Source organism: the organism of the source record quoted next, unplaced genomic scaffold (genome assembly GCF_019419815.1).
Source record: "Pyrus x bretschneideri cultivar Hongxiangsu unplaced genomic scaffold, Pyrus_bretschneideri_v1 Contig113, whole genome shotgun sequence".
Classification (NCBI taxonomy): domain Eukaryota; kingdom Viridiplantae; phylum Streptophyta; class Magnoliopsida; order Rosales; family Rosaceae; genus Pyrus; species Pyrus x bretschneideri.
The window spans coordinates 294,474-316,788 of NW_025999406.1; the positions used below are offsets into that span (position 1 = coordinate 294,474).

Sequence of the window (22,315 nt, forward strand, 5' to 3'; positions counted from 1 at the left end):
CCTAGAGCGGACCCAGTAGCACTTTATCACTTTTGAACAAGCTCTCCGGGCCGAGGACGACCTAAAGGCTGCAAAGATTGCTCATGAGGCTAGCTGGTCGGAGGTTGAGGCCATAAAAGCAAAGAAAGCGCAGCTGACCGGTTTTGATCACCAAATTTCCAAGCTTCAACGTCAAATTGCCGAGCTTCAATAGCAAAGGTCAGCTGTTGCTTCAGAACTCGAAAAGAATTTTGAGATGAATATGGCTCGACTGATGGATTTCGCGGCTGATATAAAGCAGATCCAGCAACTTCAACTTAACAAAAAGACGAGGCAAGCTAAAATCATAATGAGTGAAGTAAGGTGGTTGGAGTTGAAAGCCACTCTTGAAGCCTTTCTTCCTTCGACCCCCTAGGATTTTAGGAATTTTTTGTAATTTCACTTGTATGTCCTTTCGTAAAACGGTTTGCCAAACCAACTCTCATTCGCCAAAGGTTTTTTGTCTGACTCGCTAATTATAAGCTCGCTCAACAATCTTCTTCTGTGCCACTAATAGGTTATAAGCGTCAAGCTGAATTTCTTCCAAGTCTTCCAACTCTTGTCTCATGGCTTGGCTGTATTCGGCACTGAACAAACTACTTTGTTCAATCACTTATAACGAGTTTATACTCAGCTTGATCGGTCACATAGCATCGTGTCCATAGGTTAACGCGTATGGGGTCGTTCCGGTGGTTGATCGGAGTAAAGTTCAATAGGCCCATAATGCTTCATTTAGCTTCAAATGCCACATACCAGGTCTCTATCTTACCATTTTTTCAAGAATACCGATCAAAACCTTATTACTTGCTTTGGCCTACCCATTCGCCTGTGGGTAATACAGCGTAGACTGCTCAAGTCAAATATTTAGATTCGTCGTATACTCCTTAAGCCTATCGGCTGTAAAGATTGTGCCATTATCAATTATGATCGTTTCTGGCATGCTGAGTCTGGTCACAATAAATTGCAAACTTCTTTGGTCGTTAATTCGACATATGATTTTGTTTCGACCCACTTAGTGAAGTAATCAGTTGCCACTAGTATCCACACGTGTTTTGCTGCTCCAGAAGACGACGTGATTTTGCCGATTACGTCTATTACCCATTCTCTGAACGGCCATGGTTTAGTAACTGAGTGGAGCAATTCAGCCGGGACTTTCGGTATAAGTCCATGAATCTGACATTGTATGCATCTTCGTGCGTATTCGATGCAATCCTTCAATATACTCGACTAGAAATAGTCGTGTCGGTGAAGCAGCCAACTCATCATACTCCCGGATTGGTGAGCTCCACAAATCCCTTCGTGTACTTCGACGATTGCTTGGGCAGCCTCATGTGGACTGAGGAACAATAACAATAAATCCTCACCCTTTCGATATAACTCATTCTGGTGTAACACGTAGTTTGTGGCATGGACTTTTATCCTCCGGTCGTGTTTGTCACTAAGGTTATCGAGATATCGTATAATCGACCTTCTCCAATAATCTGGCAACGTCTCGACAACACATACTTCTACAGGATCTCCTCGTTCTAACAATGATGATGATGGTAAGGACATTACTCGTGTACGTATCACGTGATTGCGCTGGAGAACTTGCTGATTAACCAAGGCTAGGTAAGATCGTCGTCTTATAGGTATTGCCCGGCCTAGCTCGCCCCCCAAGAGTTGTGCTTTGGAGGTTATTTGAGCGAGTTCGTCCGCATCAATGTTTCTAACACACGGAATGTGCTCAAATGTAATTCACTTAAACAACTTGGCCAAATAGGTAGCAACCGTGTGATAGGGTGCCAAAGTACAACTCATGCAACGAAAAATGCCGTTTAGTTAGTTAATCACAAGTTCAGAATCACCAAGGACGAAGACATGGGCTGCTCTTAAGTCGTGAAGGACGTGGAGGATGATGATAAAAGCTTCATACTTGGCCTGCTTATTCGTACAACTGAAGTCTATCTTGAGAGAGAAATACCAACGGTAGTGGTCAGGAGATTGAATGACCTTGCCGACACTAGCCGAGGCTGAGGTGCTAGAACCATCAAAGTGCATCGTCCAGTAGTTGTCTCGTGTCTCGACCAGTCCAATGTCGACTTTGTTGCCCCCGAAACTATATGGAGAGGGGTGCTAGGCCAAAAAATCGGCTACAGCTTGTCCTTTGACGGTTTTTGAGGCACGTATTGCAAACTGAACTCTGATAATGCCATTGTCCATTTCCTAATTTGGCCTTTTACTATAGGTCAAGTAAGCGTGTAACAAATAACATCCGTCTGGGCGATGACCTGCGTAATTGATGGGAGCATGTATTGTCAAAGTTTTGACGCGGCGAAAACCTAAGCCAAGCAAAGTTTCTCGACAGGTGAATAATTGATCTTAGGTGAACTCAGATTTTGGTGAAGATAGAAGATAGCTTTTTCATGCCTAACGTCGTTGTCTTTTGCGAGAAGACAATCGATGTACTCGTCAGCCGTCGAAATGTATAACTTAAGAGGCCTACCATGACGAGGCGATATGAGGATCGGTGATGTTCTTCTCGCCACTCAAACCTATCTGGGTCTTTAAGTTTCAAAAGTGTAGAGAACGTTTTCATTTTACCCACCGAATTACCTATGAAACGGCGGAGAAAATTTATCTTCTCGAGTAAAGACTGGAGTTGCTTCTTGGTCGTCGGAGGTAGAGCGCTAATGATCGTGCGAGCTTTATTTTCGTCCACTTCGATGCCACGATGGTGCACAAGAAAACCCAAGAAGTTACCGGCTAATACACCAAAGACACACTTAGCTGGGTTCATTTTGAGATTATGCTGGCGTATACGAAGGAACGCTTGCCGAAGATCATCTAGATGCGTTTGGTGGCTCTTCGATTTCACAACCACATCGTCGATATATACTTCTATGACCGTACCGATCAAATTATGGAATATGGTATTCATAGCTCGTTGGTATGTGGCACCGGCATTCTTAAGGTCAAATGGCATGACGACCCATTCGTACGTGCCCAGTGCCCCCGCGCAACGAAAAACGGTTCTGTGAACATCGGCTTCGGCTATAAAAATCTGGTTGTAGCCAATATGGCCGTCCATGAAGGACAACATTTCATGATTGGCTGCAGCATCAATTAACAAATCTGAGATCAGCATCGGGTATTCATCTTTGGGAGTTAGCATATTCAAATTACGGAAATCGATACAGATGCGTAGGGCGTCATTTTTCTTTAGCGTCAGGACGATATTGGCCAACCACTTGACGTATTGAGCGGTCCGAATAAACCCAACTTTTAAAAGTTGAACTAGTTCGTCTTTTATGCTGAGTTGCACTTCGGTCAAGAATCGGCGAGGGGGCTATCGGAAATCCTTACAACCAGCTTTGATGTGTAATTCATGTTCAATGATGGTCCAATCAAGGCCCAACATCTTATGATAACTGCAAGCAAAATAATCTTTAAACTTGTTTAGTAATTTACAAAGTTCGATAATAACGTACTAATAAATAACGGCCGAGGGTCATCGGCCGTTCCAACATTTATTTCTTCTAATAGATCCTTGACTTAGGGCCGACTGTCTTCGAGTTCGGCCTGTGCAGCCTAAACTTTATCTAACAATAATACTGGGCCGTTATCTCCCTCGGCCAAAAATTCGATTAAGTTTATACCCGAATGTGGATGCTTGGAAATAGCATACCAATGAGCCAGCAGACGTTCCATGGTGGATGAAACCACGGCCCGGCGTCTTTCTTGTTTGGCGTCAGTCATCAGTGTTAGTAATTAAGTAGGCCAAGTCGAGTCTCGCCGAATCCTGGTGTACAGTCTCAGCGTCTACGTTGATGGCTTTTAGGACTGAGATCCAAGTCGGCCATCCGTCCTCATTAAACACTGCAGGGTAATGTAGCCGACGTGATCGTCATAATAACGAGCTTGAATCATGTTGGTTTCGAACAGCTGATTATCAGCGGGGTGGACCACAACCGATTTGCCGTCCCAAAAAATGAGAACTTGGTATAATGACGAAAGAATGCAGCTCGTTTAATAGATCCAGTCACGGCCAAGCAATGCATTATGTTCAGTCTTTGAGTCAATTATAGAAAATACGGTAATGTGGTTACGACCTGCAACGCTTACCTTTAACGGGAGCACCCCTTTGATTTAGGACTTGTCGTCGACGAAGCTGCTTATGGTTATTCCTGACGGTATGAGTTCGTCATTGGAGCGACATAATGCCTTCATGATGGATACAGACATAATGTTGACTGTAGCCCCACAATAAAAAACACCTTAGAAATTGGGTATCATTCAATATAAGCTGTAACGTACAACGACTTCAGATGTTGGAGATTAATAAAAGAGAAGCGGGGGAACAATTCGGCCAGGGCTGCTTTAAGTTTATCGTCCTTACTCGCTTGCCCATCTTTTGCGGTGGTGATGAAATTGACTTGTGTTGCTTCCTCGGCAACCACATCCCCATCCAAGAAATTTGGCTGGTGTGTGGTTGGTCAAAATTCAGCAGGTAAAATATAGACCATGCTGATTTCCATGCTTTCGAGGACTGAAAGACCCATCGGGTCCTGGTCGTCTTCCTCCAAGTGGTCGAGTGTAGTATCATGCTTTTAAGCATTCTCGTCACGGTCATCTTTTACCTCATTGGATGCTTGCTCTTATGGTATGGCACTTGGACCTGTTTCATTTTGGCTATTGTTTTCGGGGATGCTTGTTGCTGAGGTTTGATTTTGTCCCTGCAGTGCTTTACGGGCTCGTTCTTCATAAGCGATTCGGGCGTTCCTTGTGTCTAGGTACGCATCTAAACACGCTACACGATCCTTCTCATTGGCCGTAAGGCTGAAGAGAGATATGGCCGAGAAGACTTCGAAATGATATCATAAATGCTGAAGGTCTTCAAGGGAAAAAGGAAGCTCGATGATGTCTATGTCTGTGTATGGGTCGACCTCAAAGCCGATGACTCGAGCCTTACGTATATGCTGGAACCTAGCCTTAATTGCTGGATCAGTGGTTTTCTGGATAATCTGTTTAGCATCAGGGCAAGTTAGTGCCAAGTCGAGGGCTTTTTGACATGCCTTGGGCAGGCCGTACAAGTCATTGCCGGAGTGTTTCTTGTGAAATTCTCGCATGTACTCTAAGGATTCGCCGAGGAATGGAGGGTGTAGATTTCGCCGGACTTTTATTAATGGCTCTTGCAGGGATAATGAAAGAAGCTTGCTTTCAGCTTCTTTTCTAAAATGCTCGAAACGAGCTTTCATTTCCCTGGGCTGAAGAAGAAGTTTGATGCGTTTCTCGGACTCTTCAATAGTGGTTTCAAAGTTGCGATCAACTGCCTTTTTCTCTTAAAGTAATTCGACCGTGATGGTCGGGGTTTATTGGTCATCGCCACTTCCTGCTGCCTCTTTTGGCTGCCACCTGGTAGTCGAAGTAGCCTGCACTGTCTGTCGTCGAGCCAAACAGTCTATCCACTGGTGACAAAGTTCTGAGATTTGGATAATGCCGTATACATGCCAGTAGAAGAATTGTAACTATACCAACGTTGGTCGTGTGGCTTAGGTGGCTTGAAGGTTTTTTGAATCATCGATGAACTTGAACTGCTAGAGTTACCCGAGTCATAATCCTCATTATAAAACGGCGCGTCAAAGTCAAGACGTCGTCTGGCTGAGGTTGAGTCGTTCGTTCTTACTTGAGGACTAAGCTCTTCGAACACCTTTTAGCCCTGGCCGGCACCAAGTTCCTTTGGAGGTGCTGCTGCGGCCGTGGACGGTTGTCGTGGTGTCGGAGCTTGAGGTGTTTTCTCCTTAGGTTCGGTTAGGACGACACGTGTTTTACAACGACCACATAAAACCATTGGTCCATCAGTTTTTTCTGCAATGAAGTCTGACATATATTCGACTATGGCCAGTCCCGAAAACTCCATAGGTGGTTCATTTAAAAATAAATCAATCTTGAGTCGCGGCTGAGAGTTCTGCTTTAGGACATGTTGTACTGGGATGAACTCGGCCTTCCCTTTCCCTTTACTCTTAGGCAGATGGGCATCCACCATGCCAATTATCGTCGAGGGAAAGACATTAACCTCGACAGTCATCTGTTTTTTAGGAAACTTTAGCTTGCCTTTATCAATCCAACTTTGAATGGCATCATGGAACACGACACAATTGTTGGTGGTATGCTTGTTCGAGTTAAGGTACTTGCAATACGTTTTGCCTTTCAACTCTTCGACCTTAGGAATGTTATGTCCTAGCCGAAGTTTAATGATCTTTGCCAACAACAACTGGTCAAAAATTGCATCGGCCTTGGTGATGTCAAAAGTGTAGACTTTCGATGTTTTAATCGTCTTTTCAGAGGCCGAGCGGGTTTTGGCATCCTTGGAATTAATTTGAGCCAATGCCTTGCAAACGTATGGTTAATCTATTACTATCTCAGCCGCATCCACACTGGCGTATTAGGAATCCTCGCCTTCGACCAATGCGTAACTAACCGTGGGATTCTTGTATATTGTTCCCCGGGATGGGGACTTCGAGATCTTTTCCTCTCGCAGCAAATAATCATACTGCTCGACGTGTTGGGCTAGTTCGTACATATCTCGGAAGTTTGCCCCCAAAAATTTTTTTTATATTCCACATCCAGGCCGTTTAGAGTGCTTTTGACGAATTCAACTTCAGGAAGAGGTACCCGGCACCAATTTCTGGCCAACTTGAACCTTGTTAAGTATTCCATTGGCGGCTCATCTGATGCTTGAGCCATCCTAGCTAGTGATGAAACTGACATTTCCATCTCCGGCTGATAGAATTGTTCATGGAACTTTTCAACCAGTTCCTCCCAACTCTGGACGAAATTAGGCGGGAGGTTGATGTACCAAGCAAATGTTGAACCTGTCAGCGAGAAGTTGAATAGTCTCAGTTTATGGAAGTCGCTATTAACATCATCGCATTGCGCAGTGAACCGAGGTACATGTTCTAACAAAGACAAGGATGATTCTCCAGCAAAAAGGCTGAAATCTAGGATCTTAAAGCCTTTACGATATTCAAACTTCTCCACATAAGCCGGGTATGGATGGATGAATTTTGGGAACTTCGGCCCCTTTTTTAGGGCCAAATCGATCATCTTTTGGACCTCAATCATATTGACAGGTGTTGTTTCCACTCCCTGGTCGGATCCGTCTGATTTACTGCTTGATCCTTCTCTTTTTTCTAAGTCCATCGGTTGGAGCCGAGCGGATCTTGTCTCGACTTGCAGTGGATTACTCTTAAATGGAACTTGTCGAGGCTGACTAGCGTGTCCATCTTTGAAGACTTTACTGACTAATAATTCAAGCAATCTAATGTGTGTATCACCAATACTTTGTATTACCTCGAGAAAATTGTTCATTTTTTCGCCGATTGACTGCTCGACCTGCCGAGACTGCTCATCAAGTCGTCTTCGACGAAACGACCTAGTTGGGTGATCAGAGCCTTCTCCACAATCTTCGTCGCAGTCTTCCAATATCCCTTCGATTAAAATGCCTGTGGTTTTGTTGGGAATTTCGGCGTTGCGAGGCTGGCCGCCGAGACAAACTTCCTTTTCTCGGTGCATCACATTTGTAGCTTCAGGTGTCACAGTAATAAGGGGATTTTGTGCCGATGACAAATCTTATCCAGGGCCCTAAACCGGCAGGTCAGTCGTTGACTTTCCCATGACTGATGTGGGGCATGCTAACTCATCGGCCGAGCTCGGCTGAGGAGTAAAATTTGTTGATGTTGCGTTGAACGCGCTACTAACTTCTTGATCTTGCAATTGCGACCAAGGAAGGAACAAGTCTCGGCCTTCGGGTTCTCGAGCCTGAAGACAAGGCTGCTAATTCTGCGAAGTTCATGAATCATCAGCGCCAGGTTCGGTCACGGTGATTATATTCGTAAGAGTATAAGCACGTTGAACCGGCTCCAAACTATACGGATATAGGTACTCAAAAGAGATGTATGTCTTGATGGTAAATGTGGTTCGGCCGTCAGAATGCCGAACTCTGAAACTCACTTGTGAGTATCCAATCATAAAACCACTCGGTGTTCAATGTGTTGAATGTAGTAACTTGTAACACATCACTTCGCCGAGAAGGCTAATAAGATGACATTTGCCAATAAGGATCCGAAAACCCTTCTCGACTGAGAGTTGGATAGGTAACCAATCAGCCTCGACGCAGTGCTGTTTATCCAAACTGAAAGTGCTCCTTGGTCGGCTGATTCTACGGCAACAGTGTTGTTTATCCAAACTGAAGATGTTCGCCGGTTGCCTTTATAGTGTTGTTTATCCAAACTAAAAGTGTATTGGCAGAAAAAGAAAATAAAAAATCTCAAGATGTTTGAGAGGTTTGCACAGGGCAATTTGTGTGTTGAATTGAAGGCCCTCGAATGACTTACCCCTCCTATTTATAGCAACCAAACTCATCTTGGCCGAATTAGAACTATACTCGGATTAGGATTCTTCATCCTAGTCCAACCAGGGCTTGGCCAATCCTACTCCTACTAGGATTTTGAACCAAACTCTCTATCCGGCCACCTTTACTTCTCAAATCTCAGTGTCCTCACTCCATTGAGACTCCTTATTGTACTAGGACTTCAACACTTCTGCTCTTATCCAAATCACTCATTCTTGCAATAGGACTCGACCGCCCTAACTGAGCAACTTATGACCACTAGACAGCCCATACTACGTTAGGAAAAGCTTTGGGCCAAACACAAACATATGTTCGACCCAATAGTATTATTTTGGGCCTAAACAAATTGTTATGGTTAGATTTAAAAATAATAATAATAAAAAAATAAAAAAATTTAAATTTAGATATACGGAAACCCAAGACATGCTTACTCTCTTTTATCCTTCTCTGGAGACTTGAAAGATCAGGAGGCCGATGCGCCTCTTCTTCCAGTTCCTATATCATTAAGAAAACAAGTGAAGTTACCCATGAAGATAGAATGCATCAACTGTTGATCTAATATTCCAATAATTTGCTTGCAAAAACATAATGAGGTCCAATAGTAAACCTTTTGGGTTAGTAATTTGAACTTGTCAGATTCTTCCTTAATGTTTAGCTGCATTTCCTCTTCACCTTATTTTTCTTCCCTTGCCCTCTCTTCATCAATAACTCTTGATTTTTTTCTCGATATCAAATTCATCCGAATCAGAACCTAAATTAGAACTCAAACCGTTCCCTACAACAACACAATAATATATGATATTCAACCATTAAAGAACTGAAAGCATAACATACAATAACAGATACACGAAACAATAAAAATTCCAATACCTCCATCATCACTTCCTTAGAGATAATCATCATAATCATCAACAAGGGGATCATCACCGAAAAGACTGTCAGAATCCAAACCAGACATTTCCTCATCTGCATCAAATTCTACATGTTCCTCTACCTCCTGTTCGTTCGGGTTGTCGTAATGGTCTGGAAGCTCAGCTTCCTTTGGGGTTTTAGGGATGAAATACCCCTTCTTTTGCCTCTTTTTGGGGGAAGCCTTGTTTGCTTTCGAACCCTATCTCTTATTAAGAACAGAGATGGCCATTAAAGCTGTGACGGAAAGACAAAAGCTCCAAAATTAGGGTTCTCAGATTTAAATTAACTGGAGGATAAGTGATAACTAACACAGAAGCAAACAAATCACAATTGATGAAAGGGAGCTTTGGCAGCAGAGCTTCAATGGCGGGTGAGAGGAGGATTGACTAAATGAGGGAGGCAGGCAGCTAAAACAGAATTGAAGAGATGAGAGAAGAGGGGAGGATAGGATTTTGGTTCAGAGTTAGGGCTTTTGCATATTGTGCGACTCACAAGCGTCAAACCCTAGATGTTGCTTTCTTTCAAAAAAAACTAATGAGTTTTAACGATAAAGATAAAATAATGAGTGAGGTAAATAGTATCAGGATTGACATTTTAATGTAAAAATATGGTTTTTCGTTAAAATAAATAGTACTGGAAACTTTTGTTAAAGTTCTCTTGTTTCAAGGGCTAGGATTCACATAACACGAGTGGCCGTGCTTTTTTTTTACCTTAAAATATTGAGAACATTATAAATCAAATCCGAACACCACTATGTGGCGTTCTATACAAATAAAACAAAAATCATTTTGACAATTTATATCGATTTTTATTTTATTAACATGAAATTCTATTATGATGGTGTACCCGTGCCATATACGTTTCTCCCCTTTTATTGTAATATACTGTTGGGCCTAAAATAATATTATTGGGCCGAGCGTAGGTTTATGTTTGGCCCAAAGCTTTTTCAGATGTACTATGGGCTGTCTGGTGCTCCTAAGCTGCTCAGTTAGCGTGGTCGAGTCCTATTGCAAGAATGAGTGATTTTGGTCGAAGTCCTAGTACGATAAGGGGTCCTAATGCAATGAGGATTCTTGGCCGGAAACGAATTCGGCCTAAATAGGGGGTTAAGTTCAAAGTCCTAGTAGGAGTAGGATTGGTTGAGATAAGGTTGGGTCAAAATAAGAAGTCCTAATCCGAATATGGTTTTAACTCGATTGTAAGGAGAATTTTTTGTTGTAAATAGTGAGCAAATTGCATCATTCAAAGCCCCCTCTAATTCAACACACAACTGCCCCACGCAAACCTGTCAAACATCTTGAGATTTTTTGTTTTCTTTTTTTGCCAACACATCTTCAGTTTGGATAAACAACACTGTTGCAGTAGAATCAGCCGACCGATGAGCACCTTCAGTTTGGATAAACAGCACTGCGTTGAGGCCAACTGGTTACCTATCCAAGTCTCGGTCGAGAAGGGTTTCCGAATCCTTATTGGCAGAGGTCATCTTAGCTTTTCGGCGAGGTAAGGTGTTACAAGTTACTACATTCGGCACATTGAACGCCGAGTGATTTTATGATAGGATACTCACAAGTGAGTTTCAAAGTTCGGCATTCTGACGGCCGAACTATATTTACCATCAAGACATACATCTCTTTTGAGTACTTGTGTCCATATAATTTGGAGCCGGTTAGACGTGCTTATACTCTTATGAATATAATCACTGTGACCGAACCCGGTGCCGACGATTTATGAACTTTGCAGAACTAGCAGCCTTGTCTTCAAGCTCGAGAACCCAAAGGCCGATACGTGTTCCTTCCTCGACCGCAATCGCAAGATCAGGAAGTCAACAACGCGCTCAACACAACATCAACAAATTTTACTCCTCGGCCGAGCTCGACCAACGAGTTCGCACACTCCGCATCAACTGAAGGACATAGTTAGCTTATTAGTTACTCGGCCTGCGCGCCACATAGGCTTTGTAATTTTTAGGGTCGACATTTTGGCACGCCCAGTGGAACATAGTGCTAAACCTTCGAAGTTCATAACCATTGATACACGGTCAGTAAAAAAGAAAACAATCATGGGAAAGTTAACGACCGACCTACCGATTCAGGGCCCCAGACAAGATTTGTCACAGGCACAAAATCCTCTCATTACTGTGACACTTGAGGCTGTAAGTGCAACGCACCGTAGAATAGTGGAAGACTGCGACGAAGATAGTGGGGAAGGTTCTGATCCCGCGACTAGGTCGTTTCTTCGAAAACGACTTGATGAGCAATCTCGGCAGGTCGAATAGTCGGTCAGCCAAAAAATGAACAATTTGCTCGAATTAATACGAAGTAATGGTGATACACACACTAGATTACTTAAACTATTGGTCAGTAAAGCCTTCGAAGATGGACACGTTGGTCAGCCTCGACAACTTCCATTTAAGAGTTTTCCACTGCAAGCCAAGACAAGATCTACTCGGCTCCAACCGATTGACTTGAAAAAAAGGGCTGAAGTTCCCATAATTCATCCATCCATACTCAGCTTATATGGAGAAGTTTGAATATCCTAAAGGCTTCAAGATCCCAGATTTCAGCCTTTTCGCTGGAGAATCATCCTTGTCTTCGTTAGAACATGTAGCTCGGTTCACTGCGCAATGTGGAGATGTTAATAGCGACTTCCATAAACTACGACTATTCAACTTCTCACTTACAGGTTCGGCATTCGCTTGGTACATCAACCTCCCACCTAACTCTATCTAGAGTTGGGAGGAATTGGTCGAAAAATTCCATGAACAGTTCTATCGATCGGGGATGGAAATGTCAGTCTCATTATTAGCTAGAAATTGGTGTTGATTACCTCTCCCTGAAGTTGAATTCGTCAGAATCGCTCTAAACGTCCTGGATGTGGAATACAAAAAGAAATTCCTGTGGGCAAATATCTGAGATATGTACGAACTGGCCCAGCACATTGAGCAGTATGATTTCTCCGTGAGGAAAAGATCTCAAAGTCCCCATCTCGAGGAACGATATACAAAAATCCCATGGTGAGTTACGCATTGGCCGAAAGCGAGGATTCCCAATACACCAGTTTGGACACGGCTGAGATAGTAATAGATAAACCATATGTTTACAAGGCATTAGCTCAAATTAATTCCAAGGATACCAAAACCCACTGGCAAAGATCATAAAACTTCAGCCAAAACATAACATTCCTAAGGCCGAAGAGTTAAAAGGCAAAACGTATTGCAAGTACCATAACTCAAACAAGCATACCACCAACAATTGCATCGTGTTCCGTGATGCCATTCAAAGCTAGATTGATAAAGGCACGCTAAAATTTCCTAAGAAACAGATGGATGTCAATGTTAATCCCTTTCCCTCGACGATAATTGGCATGGTGGATGCTCATCTTCCTAAGAACAAAGGGAAAGGGAAGGCCGAGTTCATCCCGGTACAACATGTCCTAAAGAAGAACTCTCAGCCGTGACTCAAGATTGATTTATTTTCAAATGAACCGCCCACGGAGTTTTCTGGACCGGCCATAGTCGAATCTATATCAGATTCCAATACCGAAAAAGCTGATGGACCAATGGTTTTATGTGGCCGTTGTAAAACACGCGGTGTCCTAACCAAACCTAAAAAGAAAACACCTCAGGCTCCAACTTCATGGCAACCATCCACGGTTGCAGTGACACCTCCAAAGGAACTCGATGTCGGCCAACGCCAGAAGGTGTTCGAGAGACTCGGTCCTCAGGTACGAACAAATGGTCCAACCTCAACCAGACGGCACTTGACTTTGACGCGCCGTTTTATAATGAGGATTATTACTCGCGCGAGTCCAACAGTTCGAGTTCATCGGTGAGTCAAAAAACCTTCAAGCCACGTAAGCCACGCGACCAACGTTGGTATAGTTACAATTCTCCTACTGGCATGTATACGGCATTATCCAAATCTCAAAAACGTCACTGCCAGTGGTTAGACTGCATGGGTCGACGACAGGAAGCATAAGTTACTACCACTACCAGGTGGTAGCCAAAAGAGGCAGCAGGACACGGCGATGACCAACCAACCCTGGCCATCATGGCCGAATTACTTCAAGCGAAATAAGCAATTGATCGCAACTTTGAAACCACCATTAAAGAGTCCGAGAAATGCATCACACTCCTTCCTTGGCCTGGGGAGATGAAAGCTTGTCTCGAGTATTTCAGACAAGAAATCGAAAGCAAGCTTCCCCCATTACCCCACAAGAGCCATTAATAAAAGTCCGGCGGAATCTACACCCTCCATTCCTCGGCGAATCTTTGGAGTACATACGAGAATTTCATAAGAAACATTCCACAAATGACTTGTACGGCCTGCCTAAGGCATGTCAAGAAGCCCTCGACCTGGCACCAACTTGTCCTCATGCTGAACAAATAAACCAGAAAACCACTGATCCAGCAATAAAAGCTAGGTTCTAGCATATACGTGAGGCTCGAGTCCTCAGCTTTGAGGTCGACCAATACATAGACATAAGCATCGCCAAGCTTCCTTTTTCCCTTAAAGACCTTCAGCATTTGCGATATCATTTCGAAGTCTTCTCGGCCAGATCTTTCTTCAGCCTTACGGTCGATGAGAGGGATCGTGTGTCGCGTTTAGATGCATACCTAGATACAAGGAACGCTTAGATCGCCTATGAGGAACGAGCCCGTAAAACATTGCAGGGACAAAATCAAATCTCAACATCAAACATGCTCGAAGACGACAACCAAAATGAAACAGACCTAGGTGCCATTCCACAAGAGCAAGCATCCGATGAGGCAGAAGATGACCATAACAATAATGCTCAAAAGCATGATACTGTCCTCGATCACCCGGAGGAAGAAAACCAGGACCCAATGGGTTTTTCAGTCCTCCAAAACATGGAAATCAGCATGGTCCATGTTTTACCCGCTGAATTTCGACCAACCACACATCAACCAAATTTTTGGGATGGGAACGTGGTTGCTGAGGAAGCAACACAAGTCGATTTCATCGCCACCAAAGAACATGGGCAAACGAGTAAGGACGACAAGCTTAAAGCAGCCCTGGCCGAATTATTCCCCAGCTCCTCTTTTGTTAATCTCCAACATCTAAAGTCGTTGTACGTTACGACTCATATTGAAGGATACCCAATTTCTAAGGTGTTTGCCGATTGTGGGGCCACAGTCAACATCATGCATATATCCATCATGAAGGCACTATGCCGCTCCAATGACGAATTCATACTGTCAGGAATAACCATAAGCAGCTTCGTCGGTGACAAATCCCAAACCAAAGGGGTGCTCCCATTAGAGGTAAGCGTTGCAGGTTGCAACCACATGACCACATTTTTTATAGTCAACTCAAAGATCGAATATGATGCATTACTTTGCCATGACTTGATCCATCAAATAAGCTGCATTTCTTCATCACTATACAAAGTTCTCATCTTTTGGGATGGCAAATCGGTTGTGGTCCACCCAGTCGATAATCAGTCGTTCGAAACCAACATGATTCAAGCCCGCTATTATGATGATCACATCGGCTACATTACCTTGCGGGGTTTTAATGAGGATGGACGACCGACTCGGATCTCAATCCAGAAAGCCATCAAGGTAGGCGTCGAGATTGTACACCAGGATTCGACGAGACTCGGCTTGGCAGACTTAATTACCAACACCGACGACTAACGCCAAACGAGAAAGGTGTCGGGCCACGGTTTCATCTACCATGAAACGTCTACTGGCTCATTGGTATGCTATTTCCAAGCATCCATATTTGGGCATAAACTTGATCAAATTTTTGGCTGAGGGAGATAACGGCCCAGTATTATCCTTAGACAAAGTTCAGGCCGCGCTAGCTGAACTCGAAGACAATTGGCCCCAAGTCAAGGACCCATTAGAAGAAATAAATGTTGGAACGGCCGATGACGATCGACCGTTATTTATTAGTGCCTTATTGCCTCACTCCATGAAGATCAAACTTTGTAAATTACTAAACGTGTTTAAAGATTATTTTGCGTGGAATTATCATGAGATGCTGGGCCTCGACTGGAACCTAGTCGAACATGAATTACGCATCAAAACTGGTTGTAAGCCTTTCCGACGTCCCCTCGTCGATTCTCGACCAAAGTACAGCTCGGCATAAAAGACAAACTCGGTTGACTTTTAAAAGTCGGGTTTATTCGGACCGCTCGATACGTTGAGTGGCTAGTTAACATCATCCCGGTGATAAAGAAAAATGGCGCTCTACGCATCTGTATTGACTTTCGTAATTTGAATCTGGCAACTCCCAAAGATGAGTATCTGATGCTGATCTCAGATTTATTAATTGATGCTGCAACCAATCATGAAATGTTGTCCTTCATGGACGACCATGCTGGCTATAACCAGATTTTTTATAGCCGAGGTCGATGTTCACAAAACCATTTTTCACTGCCCGGGGGCACTTGACACGTACGAATGGGTCCCCATGCCATTCGGCCTCAAGAACGTCAGTGTTATATACCAGCAAGCTATGAAATACCATATTCCATGATATGATCGGTACAGTCATAGAAGTATATATCGACGATGTGGTAGTGAAATCGAAGAGCCATCGAACGCATCTAGATTGGGTAATTTGCATGCGCTAGCATAATCTCAAAATGAACGCATGCCATCAACTTTCGCGAGGAGTCATATTGGGCCATGAAAAACCCAATACTTGGAATTTGAACGAGATTTTTTGCAGGGATGTAGATATAGATACAATGGATTTTCAGGAAAAAATTCAGATTTTTTTGAGCACGGGAAGTATTTTATTTTATTTTTTGAATATCTTTGGCAAACGTTCCTTCGCATGCGCTAGCATAATCTCAAAATGAACTCGACCAAGTGCGTCTTCGGTGTATCGGTCGGTAGCTTCTTAGGTTTTCTTGTGCATCATCATGGCATCGAAGTAGACAAAAATAAAGCTCGCACGATCATTAGCGCTCCACCTCCGACGAACAAGAAGTAACTTCAGTCGTTAGTCGAGAAGATAAATTTTCTTCGCTGTTTCATAGCTAATTTGGCAGGTAAAATGAAAGCGTTCTCTACACTCTTGAAACTTAAGGACTCAGATAGGTTTGAGTGGTGAGAAGAACATCAGGCAACTTTCACGCAACTCAAGGTTTCCCTCACAACGCCACCGGTCCTTGTACCGCCTCGACGCAGTAAGCTTCTTAAGCTATACATTTCGGCGGCCGATGAGTCCATCGGTTGCCTCCTCGTACAAGATAACGATGTCGGGCGTAAACAAGCTATCTTTTATCTCAATCGGAATCTAAATCCACCTGAGATCAATTATTCACCCGTCGAGAAACTTTGCTTGGCTTTGTTTTTTGCCGCATCAAAGCTTCGACATTACATGCTCCCATCGGTTACACAGGTCATTGCCCAGACAGATGTTATTCGTTACATGCTTACTCGGCCTACAGTAAAAGGCCGAATTGGGAAATGGACAATGGCATTATCAGAGTTTAGTTTTGAATACGTGCCCCAAAAAGTCATCAAAGGACAAGCTCTGGCCGATTTTTTGGCCCAACACCCCTCTCCATGTGGTTTCGAGGACAACAAAGTCGACATCCGACTAGTCGAAACACGAAAGAACTGCTGGACAATGCATTTTGATGGTTCTAGCACCTCAGCCGGCTGATGTCGGCATCGTCATTCAATCTCCCGACCACTATCGTTGGTATCTCTCTCTTAAGTTAGACTTCAGTTGTACAAATAATCAGGCTGAGTATGAAGCTCTTATCATCGGCCTTCACATCCTTCACGACTTAAGAGCAGCCCGTGTCCTCGTCCTTAGTGATTCTGAACTGGTGATTAACCAACTAAACGGTATTTTTCGTTGTATGAGTTGTACTTTGGCGCCCTATCACATGGTTGCCACCTATTTGGCCAAGTTGTTTGAGGGAATTACATTTGAGCACATTCCGCGTGTTCGAAACACTGATGCAAATGAACTCACCCAAATAACTTCCAGAGCACAACTCCTGGGGGACGAGCTAGGCCGGGAAATACCTATAGGACGACGATCTTACCCAGCCTTGGTTAATCAGCAAGTTCTCCAGCGCAGTCACGTGATATGGACACGAATGATGTCCTTACCATCGTTGTTAGAATGAGGAGATCCTGTAGAAGTATGTGTTGTCGAGACATTGCCAGACGATTAGAAAATGGCGATTATACGATATCTCAATAACCTCAGCGACAAACACGACCAGCGGATGAGAGTCTATTCCATAAACTACGTGTCATACCAGAATCAGTTATATCGAAAGGGTGAAGATGGTTTATTGTTATTGTGCCTCGGGCTATAGGAGGCTGCCCAAACAATCGTCGAAGTACACGAAGGGATTTGTGGAGCCCACCAATCTGGGCGTAAGATGCATTAGTTGCTTCACCGACACGGCTACTTCTGGCCAAGTATATTGAAGGATTGCATCGAATACGCATGAGCATGCATACAGTGCCAGATTCATAGACTTATACAGAGAGTCCCAGCCGAATTACTCCACTCAATTACAAAACCATGGCCATTCAGAGGATGGGCAATGGACGTAATCGGCAAAATCACGCCGCCTTCTAGAGCAGCAAAACACGCGTGGATATTAGTGGCAACCGATTACTTCATTAAGTGGGTCGAAGCAAAATCATACGCCGAATTAACAACCAAAGAAGTTTGCAATTTTGTAGAGGAAAATACTGTGACCAGATTCGGCGTGCTAGAAACGATCATAACTGACAATGGCATAATCTTCACAGGCGACAGGTTTAAGGAACACACGGCGAATCTGAATATTCGACTCGAGCAGTCTACTCCATATTACCCACAGGCGAATGGGCAGGCTGAAGCAAGCAATAAGGTGTTGATCGGTATTCTTGAAAAAATGGTAAGAGAAAGACCTGGTATGTGGCATTTAAAGCTGAATGAAGCATTATGGGCCTACCAAACTTCACTCTGATCAGCCACCGGAACAACTCCATATGCGTTAGCCTATGAACACAACGCTATGTTACCGGTCGAGCTGAGTATAAACTCATTGCGAGTGATCGAACAAAGTAGTTTGTTCACTGCCGAATACAGTCAAACCATAAGACAATAGTTGGAAGACCTGGGAGAAATTCTGCTTGATGCTTATAACTTATTAGTGGCACAGAAAAAGATTGTCGAGCGAGCTTATAATCGACGTGTCAGACAAAAAATGTTCGACGAATGAGAGTTATTATGGAAAATCATGCTACCAGTGGGAATTAAAGACCCTAGGTTCGGAAAATGGTCATTGAATTGGGAATAACCATTCGTCATTCACAAAGTTTTTGGTACGGGGGCATACCACCTCAAGGATCGGACCGGTTTACTTCACAAGTTACCAATCAACGGGAAATTTTTAAAGAAATACTACCCAGTCACTTGGGAGATGCAGGAATAAAAGTTCATTTCATTAATAAGTTCACAAAAGGGTATACAAATACAGTTGGTCCATTTGTTTACAACTAAATAGTCCTAGGGTGATGAAGGAATGAGAGATTCAATGACAGCCTTCAACTCCAACCACCTCACCTAGCCCATTGTGACCTCAGCTTGTCGATTCCTCTTATCCATCTTCAGCTACTCGACCCACCTAACACTAGCCGCGTATTCGGTTAAGCAAGATTTGCCGCCCGACTCAAAATCCTTTGCAGGCTCGGAAGCAACTGCCGAACTTTGGCTTTGGAGTTCGGCAATTTAACGATCAAGGTCGGCCAATGTTTCTTTCTTCGCCTTCAATATTTCGACTTTTGGACGAAGAGCTTCTTAAATAACCATTGTAGTTTTCAAGTCACCTTCGGCCCGAAAAGCTCTCTCGAAAATACCGAAGTATTCTCGAGTTCGTTCCAGAGTAGAAGACGCTTGAGTGACAGCTTCATTACTCAATTGGCCATCGGCTGCAAGATCGTTCAGACATTCCCCCACAGAGTCGAGGCCCTTGCGTTGGAGAATTTGTGAAGCTACTAAGAGAGACAGAAGCTCCTGCAGCACTTCGGCCATATCCCCTGGTTCATTGCTCGAACCTAGAGAACTTAATGGCCTAGCCCAGTGTTTTAGACAGCTTCTCAATTCACATGGCCGATGAAGGTTATCTACGTTCGACGACCATTGAGGTGGCCAAGAAATACAGATAACACTCTTCGGCGCATAGAATTTTCGATGAAATGAGAAAGTAGGCACCTAACATTTAATATTTTCCTGATTTAGAATTTTAAGATAGAAGATTGACCAAAGGAAAGGAATACAAGTACTTACGAAGGCCAAAGTGGCTTCTTGGGGGGGATACCAAGGTCCTGGTCCTGCGGGAGAATAGGTGTTTCCGCTATCGTTTTAGGCTCAACATGAGCCCTTTTTCCACAATCGGCTACAGGAGAATCAACCTGGTTAGTCACCTCGACCACAGGGGGAGGATTAGTGGAAGGAAATTTGGTTGCTCGAAGGCGGTTCACCAGCGGAATCTCATCTCTTTAGTCGTCCTGAAATAAAAGCTGTTTAGTACTTTTGAATGTAATGAGGGAATAGAGTTACCAACAACATAATCATACCTCCTCCAGGATGATCGCTAATTGTTTTGGGTTTTTGGAAAGGTTTCTCCCGACTAAATGGGTCACCTCCTCCAAGACAAGCGCAACGGTCGTCCCTGGAGCAGCAAGTTTTTGGACCAGAGGAGCAGCAACTAGTTCAGCGACGACCCCAAGGATCGGTTGAATTTGGGGCGCTTGGTTAGTCAGAGTTGGCCGCTTCCCCGTCGAGGCCTGAATGACAGGAGCGGGAGGAGAGACACTGGGAGCGGTTGCTCCTATGGTCTGGCTAAAGATAACGTGAATCTCCCGTTCTCCTTTCTTCGCCAATTTTTTAATGCATTTTGTGGGGTGAGGGGCTTCACTTGCCTTCTCGATTTCCTGGCAAGGCCGTTTGCTCAGCAGGGTTTGCACGGCAACTATAGTTTTCTTAGAGGGGATCGATTTTTTCCTGGCCGCAGCCGCAACGATCACATCTGCCTATTTCGGCACTCGACCATCTGAGAAAGCAAAATAAAATTAGTAAAACTAAATAAATAAATATAATAATAATAATAATAATAATAATAATAATAATAATAATAATAATAATAATAATAATAATAAAGGTCGAAATAGCCGTATACCTTGGGTTGTCTCTTTGGATTGAGGGGTAGAAGTTTTTTTGGGTTAATCGTCGAAAATTTTGTTGACGACATTTTCGACTAAAGCCCCAAAAAAGTCCTGAGTGTACTCTTCCCACCAGTCACCAAAGGTGTTAGTATTGAAAGATTTAGGAACAGCTAGTCGGAGGCGGAATGTTTTACACCGTTCCTGAAACTCTTTCTCGGTATCTCTGCATTCCCTCTCTGAAGAACCAGATAGGCATTCTCGGTTTAGGAGGGATCGGGAAGTAAGTAGAGGCACCGGACAACCTTGGAGGTAGCCAAGTTTTCGGGCAGTAAAGTGGGGATGGTAGACTACCCAGCTCGCTCAACAAATGTCGCAGCCAAAGGGAAGGTCGCGTGTTAATACAAATAACCCCCAGTTTTGACGAAGATCAGCATCTTCACTTTCACCCCATTCTGATGTTGGAAACCTGATGGAAGAGGGGTACTCTTGACGACGACATATTAAAAATTCATCGTCAGAGAAGACATCTAGGCTGAAGAAATATTTGATGACTTTTTAGGCCCGGTAAGGAGGTGCTGGTCGAAGTGCCAACAAAAGGCCAAGCGCTTTAGTGGACTGGAAGTTGAGGATCTCTGGCCGAAGTGTGGCAAAGTAGACCTGTAGCCAGAGTTGGAAGACCCAGAGATAGCCGTTCTGGTTTGGGTCGATTTTGTTGATGGTCGCTTCGGCCAGGCAATGCAGGAGATTGGCGAGAACCGCTGAGCTAAGCGCCAGGGTGTGACCACTAGCCAGGGCTTCAGCCACCGGCATATTTTCGATCAAGCTTTTGTTTGACTTGGTACAACAGATAAACTTGTTGTACCAGTAAAATAAGAAGGCTTCGTGTTCTCCCTTCCGTAGACTCGTCTCCCCTCGGCCAACAAAGTGGAGGATAAGGGTGTTGTAGTTAAAGAAATTCTTGTGAAACTTCTAAACTTCTTCTTTTGAAGGCTCTTGACCATCTTAACTCAGCGTCTCGACGGCTCGTTCATCGAATAGCACCTTAAGGTCGAGATTCGACGGGCACCCAAAAAGGGCGACATCTATTGGGATGCCAGAGGGAGAAGTTCCAAGAATCGCTGAGATGTCGAGGATGATGGGGCCAATAGGGCCAAAGGGAAGGATCATGGTGTTGGTGGCCAAGCACCAGAGGCTTAATGCTGCCATAAGAAGTTCTTTGTCCATAGTGAGCTCCATGGTCGAGAGTCTAATGGCATCATAGATGCCAAGAACTTTCCATTCTTGATCGAAGAATTTTTCCATCCGGTCGACCCAGGCTGCCCAATTGGCGTTGGTCGTAGGCCAGACTCCTTAGGGTTTTGTTAGGTCCCATTTTGACCAATCAAATCCTTGCATCAAAGGTGTCAGGCAGTAAGCCTTGAAGAGCGTGGTGATGGACAATGGTACTGCATCCTTGAAGAGTGGCCCCATGATTTGATGAGTGGTGTTCAAATCACTCTCGAAGCGCAGAGTTTTGATGGCGCTCTGGTCAATGAAGTCCTTGCATTTGTTGCACTCGTCAGAGTTGTGAGATGAAAGAAGCCATTGATGAAGATTGGAATTGTTTGGGTTTGAAGGAAAAATTATTGGTTTAAAAGCTTTAGGTTTTCTGGGATTTTGAAAGCAAAAATGGCAAGAAGATTTTCAAGGTTTCTGGAAGCGTAAAATGCAAATGGAAGGAATTTAGGTATTTATAGGCATTCTGGGAAGGAAGTTTAAACGTTTGGTTTTCAAAATTGAGGGCAGAATCGACCGGAAAATCACTAATCATTATGGATATTTAAGGAATCCAG

At 43.8% G+C, this 22,315-nt stretch overlaps 1 pseudogene; it reads right to left on the reverse strand.

Moving 5' to 3' along the window:
* The window catches only part of LOC103938486, a 28,141-nt pseudogene extending 18,590 nt beyond the window's left edge, over positions 1 to 9,551 (reverse strand).
* Positions 9,552 to 22,315: the final 12,764 nt, after the last annotated feature.